The following is a 14434-nucleotide window of genomic DNA, read 5'->3' as shown; positions in this document are numbered from 1 at the left end:
GGAACACAGATGAACTCTCATGATCCTCCCTCCATGATATTTAACTCATCTGCACATGTAGACCAAATGGAGCTGGCAGATCGAGGGGTTTAATTGCGCGTGCAGCATCCCCATCATTATGAAAGCGTGGCCTATTAGTTTCCTGCTTGTCAGCATGGAGGACTTAAAGTAGAACCCCCAGTCATTTGAAAAAAAAAATGTCATACTGCTTTGTCACGTCCGTGCTGTTTCATAATCACCATACAATGAACAGGTGGAGATGGTTCTCCTCTCTATCCCTGTGGTAGATACACTTCCCTCACATCTGCCAAAGTTCCCTGTCTTTGCACAACGGACAAGCACTAGGCCTACTTTTCCTGACAAGCTCCCATGAGTTGATCAAATTGACAATTGAAAGTAAAACACCTTGCTCCTTACTGCATTTACTCCCTCAGATTTACAGGAGCTTCCATTAACATTTGGCATTTTGCAGGAGGATTTTTCCCCCCTCTTTCTCCATATGCATGAATTAGCTGTGTTTGCTCCGGCACCAACCTCCCTGTTTCATCGTTATGCAGATTTCCTGAGCTCCATGAGTCTTGCTCCCACAGAGGAGAAACACCATCTTGTTTGGGCTACTTTGGAGAAACTGGCTGAAGAGTCTGAATCTAATGCTTATCCTCATCCCTCAGTCTGAAACTGAGCGCTCAGGGGACAGTCATGCAGAAGAGTAGATGGCTGGTTTCCCAGCTGTTCACAGTGGCTGTCTCTCTCCTAGATCTCCCGTCACTTGTGGGACCTGCTCTCTGATTCTGTTTATTCCTTGTTTTGTTTTTGGGAGGAGAGAGACTCACAGTGTGAGTCACAGTAAGGTACAGTACGGTATACTTCCCAGATATCTGATGTGCAAATTATGGTAGAGATTTACTTCCGTAAATCAATGATACTGGTATATCAATGCACCAAAAACATGTACCAAATACATACATGTATTCATATTAGATTCATATTGCCTATTTCATTTGCTGATGTAGGCAACTGCACTTTCGGGATCAGAAGAGTACATCCTGTTATCTGTACCCTGTATCTTATCTGTACCTGATTCTCTCACCTTCAGGCTTAATAGACCAAATATTACTTTGATGTATTTTGAAATGCAAACAGTCAAACTACCTTTGATCACATCTTTCTCTTAAACTGGTTTGGATTAGAGCTCATATATTCCTCTCTACAGTGTTTTGATAGAGAACAGATATTAGTTTTCAATATCTCATGGACTAAATCATCAATGTCATAGGGTAGATGTTTGAAATTACTCCTCCTAGTAGCATCTAAACTTTGTATTTTCTCTCAAAATAATGTATTTTTCAGTTTCCCTTCTGTCAAGCTGAGTTTTATGATTCCTCATGAAATTGAATTAACACCCATGTAGGCGGTATGCTGGCATTTCTGGAATCCCCTAAAAAGGTTCCCTCAGCATTTACATTAGATTATAAGTAACTCAAGTCAGCACACCTTATAGACTCCATTCAACTGTGCCAAATGGACCTTCAAAGGAAAACCGTCGGAAGTGTACTCTTGGACACCCTGGCCCCGCTCATGTCCGCCATGCAAGCTTTCTGTCATAAATATTGCACAGCTCAGCTGGTGGGCTGATGAGAGAGCACTCTCACGGACACGGGCTACACAGGTGTAGAAGTGCTGCAGGCAAGAAGAGCTCTTCATTAAAGGCTTCATATTAACCTCTCTAGCCAAAGGCAGTTTACTCAGTGTGGTGTGATCCTGTAGCCAAACGTCTGTCGGCCTCAGAGTACTCCCTGACCTGCTGCAGCTGCTGGTGCTCGAGGATACATGTAGCACAGAACAAGACTAGGACCACTAGGACCCCCCCCCCCCCTCTCTCTCTCTCTCTCTCTCTCAGTCTCTCTCTCTCTCTCTCTCTCTCTCTCTCTCTCTCTACCTCTGTCTGAGCTGATCCAGGGGTCAGTGCCAAGATGTCACCCTCCTCAGCCCGCGCGGCACTCAGGACCGGTGCCACTCAGGCAATATCAGTCCTCAGCCAATCAACACTTGACCAGATGGACTGGGATAATGGCTGCTTTGTTTCATCACTTAAATTGGAAGCATAATCGTCCATAGCAAAGTTGCATGGAGCACTACATTGTCACCTTGAAATGACATTTCCATTTGATTATTTCTTGGTGTTTGCTATATGTATTACTGAATGTAATATGATATTGTCAATTCAATTTTGATACACTTTGCTAGATTACAGCATGGATTTAATGTACACGTGTTCCACCACTATAAATAGCAACTCTTCATCTATTGCTTTCAAGCCAACAGCTTGTGTGTAGGTTGTAACCATTTGTCTTATTGACATGAAGAAGGCGACAAAGGCTGAGAGCGGCTGGATCTCTCTTAACAACATTTCTGCACTAGAATTGGAGGAATAAAAATACCTTGTGAGCCGCTTGCATTTCTCTTTTTGTAATGAATCATAGCCTGAAAGACTCTCTTTATTGTCAATAGCCTCGGAGATATGACTAGGGGGTCGGAGACTCTTATTTATTCCTGCGGCATTGTCAGTGTAACCGCCCCCCCACCCCCACCCCCCTCCCTGATCTCTGGCTGAATGGTACTTGTAAGAAAAGCTTCCTCAAGCAGAACAAAGCCAGGCATTAATCATTCAGAAACCGCCCTGGCTGTCCTCCGGGATCCTACAAGACTCAATGCAAAATCTGTTAAAAGAAATAGTTTTGGAGGCTCTAGCAAAGGTCAAGCAGATGGATCAAGTGATAAAAGTCTGATGAGATAGAAGTCTACGAGACATAAGCAATAGAACGCCTGTCTTTTCTTGACCTTTTTGGAATCCCCTTACCTGGGCAAGTGCCTCACTGAGGGCAAGCTGCAGTGACCCTACCAAACACGGCCACTTGTATTGGTTCAGCCTGTTAAACCTGGCCTATTAATGCCTAACTTGAAAATGTCTTAGGTCATTTGAAAATACCTTCTATCTTGTGTGTAGGTGTGAAATATCAGATCCTCTAAAACTCCATTTGAATGTGACAAGGTGCATGGGGGTACAATGGAGGGCACTAAGTTTTCTCTGAGGTTCTCCGGTTTGCCCCCTCATTCTATGAAGAAGGGCCCTTAAAAGACCACCTCTATCAAGGGCACTCAACACAAGAGCCCCTGTAGAGCTGGCAATCAAGCCCACATTTCCTGTAATGGAACCTTTTTGGTTTAAGTGGCTCATGCTGCTCCAAAGCATTATATAAAACTGCTCTGTATGTTTCAAAGGTCATGGTGAAATGTCAGCCCCTTATTTGTACTGAGAAGATAACACTAATAGCCCTCCAGACACACATTTTAAGAGGTTTGTCCATATGAGGAAATGGCATGTTACCAATGCAAAATGTACATTTTTAAATTTATGGGGATTATAATCTATGACCTGAAATATTATCCTTAACTGTCAAGCCATTTTGGGATGGAAAGCCTATCGTAACATCTATCAAGAATGTGGACACTGTATTTTGATGAATATGTCTGTCTGGAATACTAATATGATCGTAGATCCTCTTATTATCACTCTTTCATCCAAGTGCTGCCGACACAGATTGATTAATGATGCTGTTTTATCTGATGCTGATGGTGTGCAAGGCCCAAGTCTAGGTTCAGGTGTTGTCATGGACACCATATTTGACTAGCTTAGTTAGCTCTTGTAATGAGTTTCCAAAGGAGGTGGCTGCAACTTCAGCTCAGTGTTGCACAAGAACTTCGCACACAGTTGTCTGTCTGCAAACTGGTGGTTAGGAATTCTGCATGCTGGGAACTACTTCTGCATGATGTCTGAGAGGACTTTTCAAGCTGAATAATTTACAGCTGAGGAGTGTTTGCATGACACAGCCATATGCTGTGGAAAAACTGAATAATGCCTTATACTGTAGCTGGTTTCTAACTGTGATTTAACATTGTTTTGTATAAAAGAAATACCATAGAAATACCATAGAAATACCATAGAAATACCATAGCGTTAGTGAATTTAGACGGTAGCTCATCTCCCTCTTTCCTCTGTCTCACCGTCTCTGTCTTGAAAAGCACAACATCGAATTTCAATTCTGCACAACACTCCTAGAGTTCTCTTGTGTGCGTGTGTGCGTGTGTGTGTGTGCGTGTGTGTGTGCGTGTGTTCGGTTCCTCAGTGCACCCCATTTCCCACTCTTGTCTGCTAATGAACATTGGTGGAATGAGAAACTCTAATGGAATTACACTTTAACGATGTTCGCTGTTTTTATGATGGTAATTAATTAGATCAGTGTAATCTTCTACTCCAAAAATCTTCCCACACGAACAGCATAAACACTGAGCAGCGCCATCGGTGCCACCTTCAGCAGATCATAAACACCAGTAATGTACTCTCTGAATGATTCCTGTCTAATGCCTCTCCCCTAGAATGAAGGAGAAACAGGCACGCAGGCATGCCCATTTGCTAAATATAGAGAGTGGACTGGCATACTTAATGCTGAATATGAATTTGTAATTGAACAATCTTCTCCTTCAGCACTGACCAGGGTTTCGCAACTGAACTCGATGTACGTTTACGAAGCAAGTGTTTTATTGCGTGGGCTAGCATCGTATGTGAGTGTCTCTCAAAGAAGCCTTGAAATCTATCAAGTGTTTCCATAAACTCTTCCAGCGACTTGAGATTGAAGAGGTAACCATTTGTGACCTTCGAGGGGTGAAATGTATCCATTAGCAAAATGAGGCCTCTTCTTGCTTCGTACTACTTGGTGCTACTGCCTTATTAAAGATAACTTTGATACTTTGAGGATATGGAACGACTGAGCCTTCAAAAGCCTTACCCCAGTTTTTATTGATATAGGGAACACTATTTCAGTATCAACTATTTCAATGTAATTCACTGGATTGATATGAGAGACTGTGGGGAGTAGGGTGACGTTGCCCCTAGATGCTGGTCTTGAGCAAATTTGACATGTTTCTCCCTAATGGTTATGTTTTGAATTTTGGGAGAGTAAGCAGATTGTAGATCCCACTCCCGTGCCTAGGGGTAACTTCACCACGGTGCAGACAAAGGGCCATTATCAGATATCACAAGACGAACATGGTTTGAAAATCTGACGTTTCAAATCAGGGAAATGATACTGTGCCACACCATGTGACCATCCATCCATCCATCCATCCATCCATCCATCCATCCATCCATCCATGAACAGCGTGAGTATACGTATGTATGCATATTGATTCATAGGCCCTCTTGTTTTCAATTTACATTTACAATGCTCACATAGATGGTCACCCCTGGAAGTGAAGTATTTGCCCCGCGTTTTAATAATTGACATTCCACGCACTGTGCCAAGGCAACTGGAAACAAACATTGCAAATGAGTCAGTCACATGGTGAAAACGACCTTGCTTTATGACTTAAGTGCTTCCTGCCTTTCCTGGTTTGATCTGCCAATTCGATCTATCACTCTAATGATGTGGCAAAGGGCCAGACAAATCAAGCTCAATTACTTTTACTCTCATTAGAGACTGACAACATTACAGCTATGTCTCAGCTTTATTGAGGATTGGACAAGGTTGAATGTCACATGTCAGACAACAGTGTTGTTTGGGAGGAAAACATGTGTTATCGGTATTACAAATTCAAAGTTAAATGTACATCTAAACAGTTTGTCATCTTGCAGATGTCAGTACAGTACTTACTATCTATCTAAGTATGGGGGTATTCATCTATCATCATACTATCTATCCAAGTATGGGGGTATTCACAGTATGCTCATGAGGGAATAAAGGTTGATTGACGTTAAGAGCTTGTTTACTCAATCGGCGTCTTGATCCTTCTATTAATGGACAAGTTCACAACTGGCATTACTCTTTGAAGCTTGCATGATACACTGTATCACAAAGGGTGGTAGGGATACAGTACGACAATCCAAAGTAGGCTACTTCGATCAATGGAATTGATTAGACGAGTCGTCACCATCTTGAGAGCACTCTAGTCACAGAGTGGTGGGTCAGGGCCATGACAACACAAGCCAGTGGCTCTACATGAATCTGTTTCATATTTGAAAGCTCATTAATTACAGTAAGTGAGAAAATATGATTGGGGTTGGGAGACTTCATTCACATAACCATGACAGGACATTAACAAATCTGTGTTTTTAGAAGGAAACATTATGCAGCTGCCCGTGTTTATAATGTTGTTTCGGCCGCCTGCCCAAAACATTCAGTTTCATAATGCTTTCTTTCTCCATTCAGCCAAATGCCCCTCTAAAGAGATGTGTGGAAGAGAGCAGAGGGAGGATGAGACACAATAAATGTTTTGATTGGCCCCCAGAGCCCGGGGGAGATAGGGCACAGCCTGGCCCTCCACAGATGGTGCCCCCTGTTAGCCCTCCTTGTCCGTCTGCCCTGGGCAGCCCTGCCATGCCCTGCTAGTAAGCAGCTCTGCCCAGTGTCCCCCTAACTAAGCCTCAGTATACCCACGGCCACTCAGTCAAACAGTAGGAGGGGGCAGCCCCGTGGGGACCATGGGGCTCTGCTCCCCTCTCCTCCACCTCCTCTCCCTTACTCTGTCCTCTCCTCCTCTTGCTCTCCTATCTACTCCTCCCCCTTCTCCTCTTTGACCGGGGCTTCATTTACTTCCAGTGACCCTCTTAATTTGTGGTTGGCTGTCACACACTGATAGCAGAGAGAGCCCTCAGGTCCCTATCAGCCAGCCAGAAGATTAGGCCCATGCACGTTGGGGACGCTGATTTAGACATGCAGTGGGGACTATTAAGCAGCCCAGTTTAATTCAGGGCTCAACAGATTGATATTGTGTAAAATGGCTTCATGTCTATCCACAGTGAGACTGGATTGTGCAACAACAAACATATTTGCATTTATATCTTAAATGTCTATCTGAATCAGTCATAGAACGATTGATGAACTCTTAATGTACTCTTAATTCGAACTAATACTTGATATACTTCTTATGTCATCTCAAATACTGTGTCGTCATAAACTCTTCACATACTCTTCCTTAATGATACAGAGAAATGTAATATTTGATACATCATTTCATGGTGAAACAGACTGATATCTTCATTACAATTATAAATAATTTGAAAATCAGCATGACGAGATGTCATCCAAACCATAAGCATTCTGTTACCATCCTAGAGGGTGTCTGTGATGATTTCATACGCTTGTGGCTAAGCCCCAGCTCTAAATACATCAAGCTAAGCTTACTGCATTGGGGAGTAACTGTTGAAATGTTGAAGCGTTTGTAACAAAAATAAATGAACTTCATTAAAAATGGAAATCTTGCAGAGGATTAGTCGGGGAGGGCTCGATGGCGCCTGCAGGGCTTCTCTGTGCAAACCCAGTTCAGACTCAACACACAAAATGGTGTCAGTGCTGTTAATTGCCTCCAAGTCCCTGTCCAACACTGTGGCTCTCACTGGCCTCTCCGCTCCCTTTGACTAATCTGCATACAGACTTAATCAATGCCGCTGTGATTTGTATAACAAGGCAAACTACTGGGTGAGTGTGGATGGCAAACAGATTTAACATTCACCATGTTACTTAATCCATAGGGCCTAGCGGCACAAACTGTAAAGCATTTTGTTTGTACGTTGCACATTAGAAGGAAGGGAAAGTCAGTGGGCCACAGGAGAGTGCTTGGGCTTTTGTTAAATGGTCTAATCCTGCAAAGACATATAAATAATTCTATGGCAATTCTGAACACACATTCTTTCTCTCTGTCTGTTTGTCTGTTTGTCTGTCTGTCTGTCTGTCTATCTGTCTGTCTGTCTCTCTCTCTCTCTTTTTTGATGAAACAACTTCTTTCTATAGACACAGATGTAGCTATAGATGGGTCATTTCAAATAAGTTATGTTTTGTACTGCCCCTTTGAGAGACATTTCCCACTTTCTCATGGTCACTTTGAAATGACTCTCCCCAGCCCAGGAGGTATGGGTCTCATCATGTGCTGGGCCAGCACTAAGTAATATGGGCCAAAGGAAAACAGATGTGCATGTCACCACATTATCTGGCTGGTGAAAAGGCATGACGAGCCGCTTGTCTGAGAGGAAACCACCGCAATTTTGAGAAAGTCAAATGATTCATCTCAGGGAAAGAAGTCATTTGTCTGTGTCAGAGTTTATGCGATGCTCCCAAACACTTTGCCTAGCCCCCAACTTCCCTGTCTCCCAGCTTATAAAGCCAAATCAATCAAGCTTCCCCATGCAGGAAAGTGCAGAAATAAAGAGACAATGAAGTGGAATGAGGAAAAGCAGGATTGATAGCATTAGGGGGATTTGGGACAGGTTTTGAAAGATTTCATGTGCTGTTGCTTTGGGGGAGAAATGCACACTTCGAGCAACAATGCTGAATAAGAAACATGCAGAGTAGTGGTGGGATAAAAACCTTACATTTTATATTCAGTGTTAATGTAATGATAACGTCCTTTGATGTTGAATAATTGCCTATCATTGCATCTCTTGAGTTGCAAACAGATATCCTGTACTGTAAGTGTGCCCATGTACTGTAGCCTCACTCTTTTCAGGGCTTGGGTAATAGAAGTAACATAGAGACCATGGAAACATGAGGGTCAGACCTAGAATAAAGACTGTTCAGTTATTTTGTAAATCCTCCCCAAGAGATGGGAGATCAGCCCTTGTCATTTAACCTGCTTGTCCAATCCATGTACAGTATACAGTTTGATGACTAACCAAGAGCTAACCAAGAGCTTTCATTCAAATACCTTTATCTTGGCCCTACACTCTCTTATTCAAAACCTTAACAATAAGACCAATGATGCTGCTGTCTTTGGGTTTTAAAATCTCTTTCATCATTTTCTCCACTCTATTTCCCACATGCACTACTGTCTGAGCATGCCTAGAGCTACTGTCCTGTATGTGCCAGGCTATTCATGTTTTGTTCATCCACACATAATTTTCAAAAACCGCAGGTATTTGAAGTGGCTGGACAGGCATCTGTTCCATCGTATCTGACTGTGCCATGTCCAGCCCATTCTAGCAAATGAAAAATGAGAGGACATCCAAGTCGAAGGGCACTCTCCTTTCATTCAAATTGAGACCAGCCTCTCGCAGATTAGAATATCCAAGTGCTTTCTTGGCCAGCTTTGTCAATGATCATGGAAGTCCTTGAACACCATTTGATAGACTTGGACATCTGTGTCAATGTCAGGGAGTACTTGGCAAGGCAGATAGTTTATCGTCCAGGGGTGGTGGGGGACATTTCTGGCTTTTGTTCAGGGGTTCTAATTTCCAGAGGAAACACTTACTGTTTATCAACATCTGTTGATAAGTTCATTTTTCAAATGGGTAGAAGTTGATTACAGGTTTATGGAGTCACACACTGCATCAACATGCTTAAGATGGTCTACTGTTTTGAAAATGTTTCAAAGGATTTTGAGATTCTGTTCAGACCATCTAAAGTCAAATTTACCTGGGTATTCATCATTCCAATCCATCAGAAAGTAAAGATAAAAATCACTTTGAAGTAGAGGGTATGTCAAAACAAATAGAATCAGTCCAAGTTGTTTTGGTACAGTACACTGGAAGAAGATTTCATCCCATAAAACTTTGGTAGAGTATATTTGTCTTTCTCCTTCTGCTAATGGACCTCTATCCGCAAGACTCGTCTGCCTTTGATCTCATCCAGTTAGCAGCAGACCGCTCCTTAATGTGAGGCACTGACAAAATGGATCAACCATATGGCGACACAGCAGGATTCTGGGTAATTTAGCCCCCATCGCTGCCATGGCTCTGCACGAGAACGAAGCCTGGCTACGATCCTACGAGGAGCAAAGAAACTGTGCTTGGAGATCAAATCTTTGTCCTAACACACCCCTTAGTGGTTAACATCAGGCCTCCTCACACCACAGCAAAACTAACACTGCACTTTGGACATCTGTACATTTATACCAACAGGATAACCATCATGTTTGAAGTAAGGAGGGTGAGTTCTGTCATGGCAGGGGCTGTCCCCCCCCCCCACACCAGTATTTTTTGCTTTGCACAGCAGCACACCATCACAGCTTTGAAGTTTGACATGCATGCCTTCAAAAGGTAATTTCTGCTCAGGTCATGTCTCTTCCAAGGATACAAACCAAGCAAAGAGTATAACCAGAGGGGCTGCCTGGTGTGTAGAGAGCGCAGACTCAGCAGGGACTGAGCAAGTCTTCTCCAGACCATGGCCTTCTGCAAGGGGGTCTGCCGGTCTGATGGCCGATGGGTAGAGCAGGTGGCCATTGTCACACACAGAGGCAACAGCTTGACACGGTGGGAGGACCAGGGAAGGTGTCACTGGGTCTGGAAAAATGACACTTTACAGCTCAACCCCAATGTCATTTGCCCCATTTAACCACATGTCATTATGAGACATTTGTCTTCAAGATTACTATTTTTTTAATAATGAATAAGAATTTAATGACACAAACTGTTAAATGGGCTAATATAATTCCAATTAACATGCATAGATATTTGATCTTTAATTGAGGGTGTGAGTGATTGGAGAATGTTTCGGATCGGAACATCGGATGTTCTGAATGTTTAAACAGAGATAGAGAGATCCTGGGAGAGGATTTAATACTTAGATTATTAAAAGTAAAACATTAGGCCTACTCTACCTATCAATGTCAGCCAAATTTGTGAGTCTTGGACTATTTTATATCATGTTACTTAACATGGTTGGTGTTGTTTCATGAATTGTTCCAAAGATAGCAAAGGTGTAGGAGGACTGTGTAATGTTGTGTCAATCAAAGACTGAATTACATATACAGTGCCTTCGGAAAGTATTCAGACCCCTTCACTTTTTCCACATTTTGTTGTGCTATAGACTCATAGAATCCCTTAATGGAAAATAATCTCATAACCATAAATGTGTTTGCAACAATCAATTCAAGTGATACAGCAAAGAAAGTATGTAATTGATTCCTATGCAAATCAGAGACCCTATAAAAACAAAGATATTAATTCGAAAATTACATGAACTATTATCCTTGCATTAAGATGGACTCAATTCAACTTATTGTGTGATTTGTTGATGGCATTTTTGCATTTTAGCTAATTTTAAGAGCGTCATGGCAATGGGTCTGAATACTTATGTACAAGAGGTATTTCTGTATTTCAATTTTAATAAATTTACTGAAATTTCTAAAAACCTGTTTTCGCTTTGTCATTCTGGGGTATTGTGTGTGGATTGATGGCAAATTACTTTAATTTAATCCATTTTAAATTGAGTCTATAACACAACAAAATGTGGAAAAAGTGAAGGGGTCTGAATACTTTCTAAAGGCACTGTATGTCTTGTATAGATCACCCAATAAATGGGGTTTCCAGACAGTCTCCAGTCCCCCACCTGCAGAACACAGATGCACAGTGGAGACTCAATCTTCATTTGCACCCTTAGATCATATTGCCTGTTCTCCTGAGTGCACATTTGATGTAGTTCCAGATGCTCATATTACAGCCGTGCCAGCGTGATGGGAGCTAAAGAAAGCTGTCACTGTCTCTGTCACCAGGCTGTTCCACGTCAGCTCTGCCCCCACGCTCCGTCCTTTGTCCTATGCTGGGTTGGTGATGACCTTGCTTTCACAAAAGCCGCACCTGCTCTGAGACCACAACGAACCCACAGAGAGGGGAGAGAATTGAATAAGGGTCCCTAATGGCGGGTCAGGACCACTGTAGCTCCATTAATGAAGGCTAGCGCATGGCCAGGCAGGGCCCACTTGCTTTCTGACAGTCGTCTTTTGGCCACCGTGGCGAGGCATTTATCGCCGCTGCCGCCAATCGATGCGTGATGAAGATGTGATGGTGGCGACCGGAAATGAGGGCCCAGGACTCTGGGTTAGGGCCATCCGTCTCTGGGAGTTCGCTGCTTCCATCCTGGCCCCCTCTCTGCGGGCCATTAGGGCTGGCGGGATCAATGTGACCGGCCCAGGAGGAAGTCCATCCATCATGTCACCCACACACCCCATGCTCACCCCCACTGGAGCTGGCCCCCTGAACCTGCCCTGACCCGACACCACAAATATAATTACACTCTGCCTCTGCCTCCTCTGACAAAACACTCATTAAGGACATTCATATCATATACTGTAGACTTGCATTTTTACACATTTATTTATTTAACTGATAAGGAAAATAGAAAAAAGATGAATTGACTGATGAGAGTGGTCTGATTATGTGCATGTTTGGGGACTGTTTGTCATACTTTACTGCTTTGACGTGGCATACCTCCTATTGTATCTGTGTTTACTGTGATATTCTGAAAGGTAATATGAAATGGCATACATCTATAAAGATCACACTGCTTAGTTTCCTCTGGACTCCTTAAGCCATTGTAAGAGAATTACTGGCATCCTGGTTAGAGTCATTTCTGACTTTATCAAATAAGGCATATCTGCAGTACTATATCGGATTAGATATCGACCAACATTCACTTGCAGAGTACACATATGGGGTAGGGGGAGAACTGATATGATTGGGAAGAATGATTGGTTAATCACCCTCCATTTATGTCAACAGCACTTCTGATTTCATCACGATTGCTACCTGGAATCGAAAAAGATTTTGTGTAATAAGGATGCAAGATGGACATTCATGTCTGAATTCAATTTCAGCACAGCAGTTTGACCATTACTATCCAGTTTAATTGACAGTTGTTTTGCCTTGAAAAACATCCTTTCTTGGGGCTGCTGCTAGAATCCTAGGAAATGTTACTGTAAGTGCTTATTACTTTACAAAAGACTTGTCCATTGTCGTTGCTTTTATCATGAAATACTGAAATACTACTGAAAATAATGAAACATTTTACTCCTCCACTTTAGCCACCACATTAGGGGCACTGAGAAATCGCCTTCCCGTGCCTTTTTTCTCTGATAAGGAAAGGCCAGCCTTTGGATGGTGACAGAGAGAGTCTGATTGTCTCTCTTCCCTGGGTGCTTGCCTCAGACGCACAGTGACATTTGCAGATAAGACTTTAAGTGATTGATTGATCTGCAGAAAAATGGGCAGAATGTGATTTCTGAGGGAATCAATCAGTGAGTTAACCACCTGGAGCAGACAAACAAATCATCCACAAGCCAAGGTTTGGCTCTTGATGCCAAAGAGGTACTGTAGCGGTTTCTTGACTCCTCCTGAGGTTAGGCTGCATGTTTTGAATATGCTAAATCAGAAGAAAGATTTACATTTTGGAACTGACAGAGAGAATATTTCAAAGTTGAAATGGTCAAATGATTTATTTTGCACACAGTATGTGAAAATCTTAAGACAAACTATTAAACTTTGGCCTAATTTCATCAAAGTTTATTATTGGCATGTCGCATTCACATCTGAACGATAAACAATAGATTTATGATGACGAATACAATTTCCATTTTTACACCATGAAAGGGGATTTTCACTTCAATACAGTTTTATTGTCCCTCAAATAGATTTTTTGATATGGGGGCCTCATAATGCTGACGCAAGACATGTAAGTCATAGAGCTGAATTAAACCCTGTATTGAACGAGGCTCCTAAATGCATGCTGTTTCACTGCCTATACTGTTCCTCTGTCACAGTCAATCATAGACGCCTGCAGACAGAGGAGATGGCGAGGAGTAACTCGTAGCTTGTCTCATTGAATAAGAGAATTAACTCTGTACACATAAATATATTGGCTGGAAAAAAGAATTATGCATTCTATATTATGTAGCCCTTCCTTTTAGAGTCCTCTTTCTCTATGCAAACAACAGCAATTAATTTGAATAATTCTCCCTAAACCTGTCTCATCCATTTGTTTTCCCTTTGAGGAGCAATCACCCCTTGTCTGTTTGTAATTTATGACCACAGTCAAATCTGCCATGGTTCTACAGGGATGCATAGGGAAACATATTTTTGGGTATTGTGAAGTGTTATGGTAAATGGGGAAAAATACTATTTTTAATGGTAACAGACAGGTACTATAGTTTGCAGAGTGGTTTTCCACCCTTATGCTCAGACACTAAAAAGGAAGATTGATTATTTTGCATTACTCCTTATGCTCTTCAATGTATCATGTCCAAATTATGCAAATATGTAATCTATCTCAACAGTTTAAAAACATCAATATCTGTATTTTGAATACAGTTTTGTCTGAATTTCAATTCATAGTCATGAGAATTTCTTCAAACCGTTATCTCTCCTTTATTTTAGTTTTTATCATATAACAACATTTCAACGTGTTAGTACAGTAGCGATGGGAGAATCCCATGAGAGTCAGTATCACAATGTTATCTTAAACAAAGAGGGAAAAAAGTATAAAAGACCTGAGCATAATTTTCCATTAGCAGAAAGTCAGGAATCTAGTATACTGTATGCATCAGTGGAACTCTTTTCAGAACCACAAATAGGACTGTCTATACAGATGAGGGTGAGATGGTGAGAACATAC

The sequence above is a fragment of the Argentina silus genome, assembly GCF_951799395.1.
Source record: "Argentina silus genome assembly, chromosome: 17".
NCBI classification, from domain to species: Eukaryota; Metazoa; Chordata; class Actinopteri; order Argentiniformes; family Argentinidae; genus Argentina; species Argentina silus.
This window is presented reverse-complemented; position numbering follows the sequence as displayed.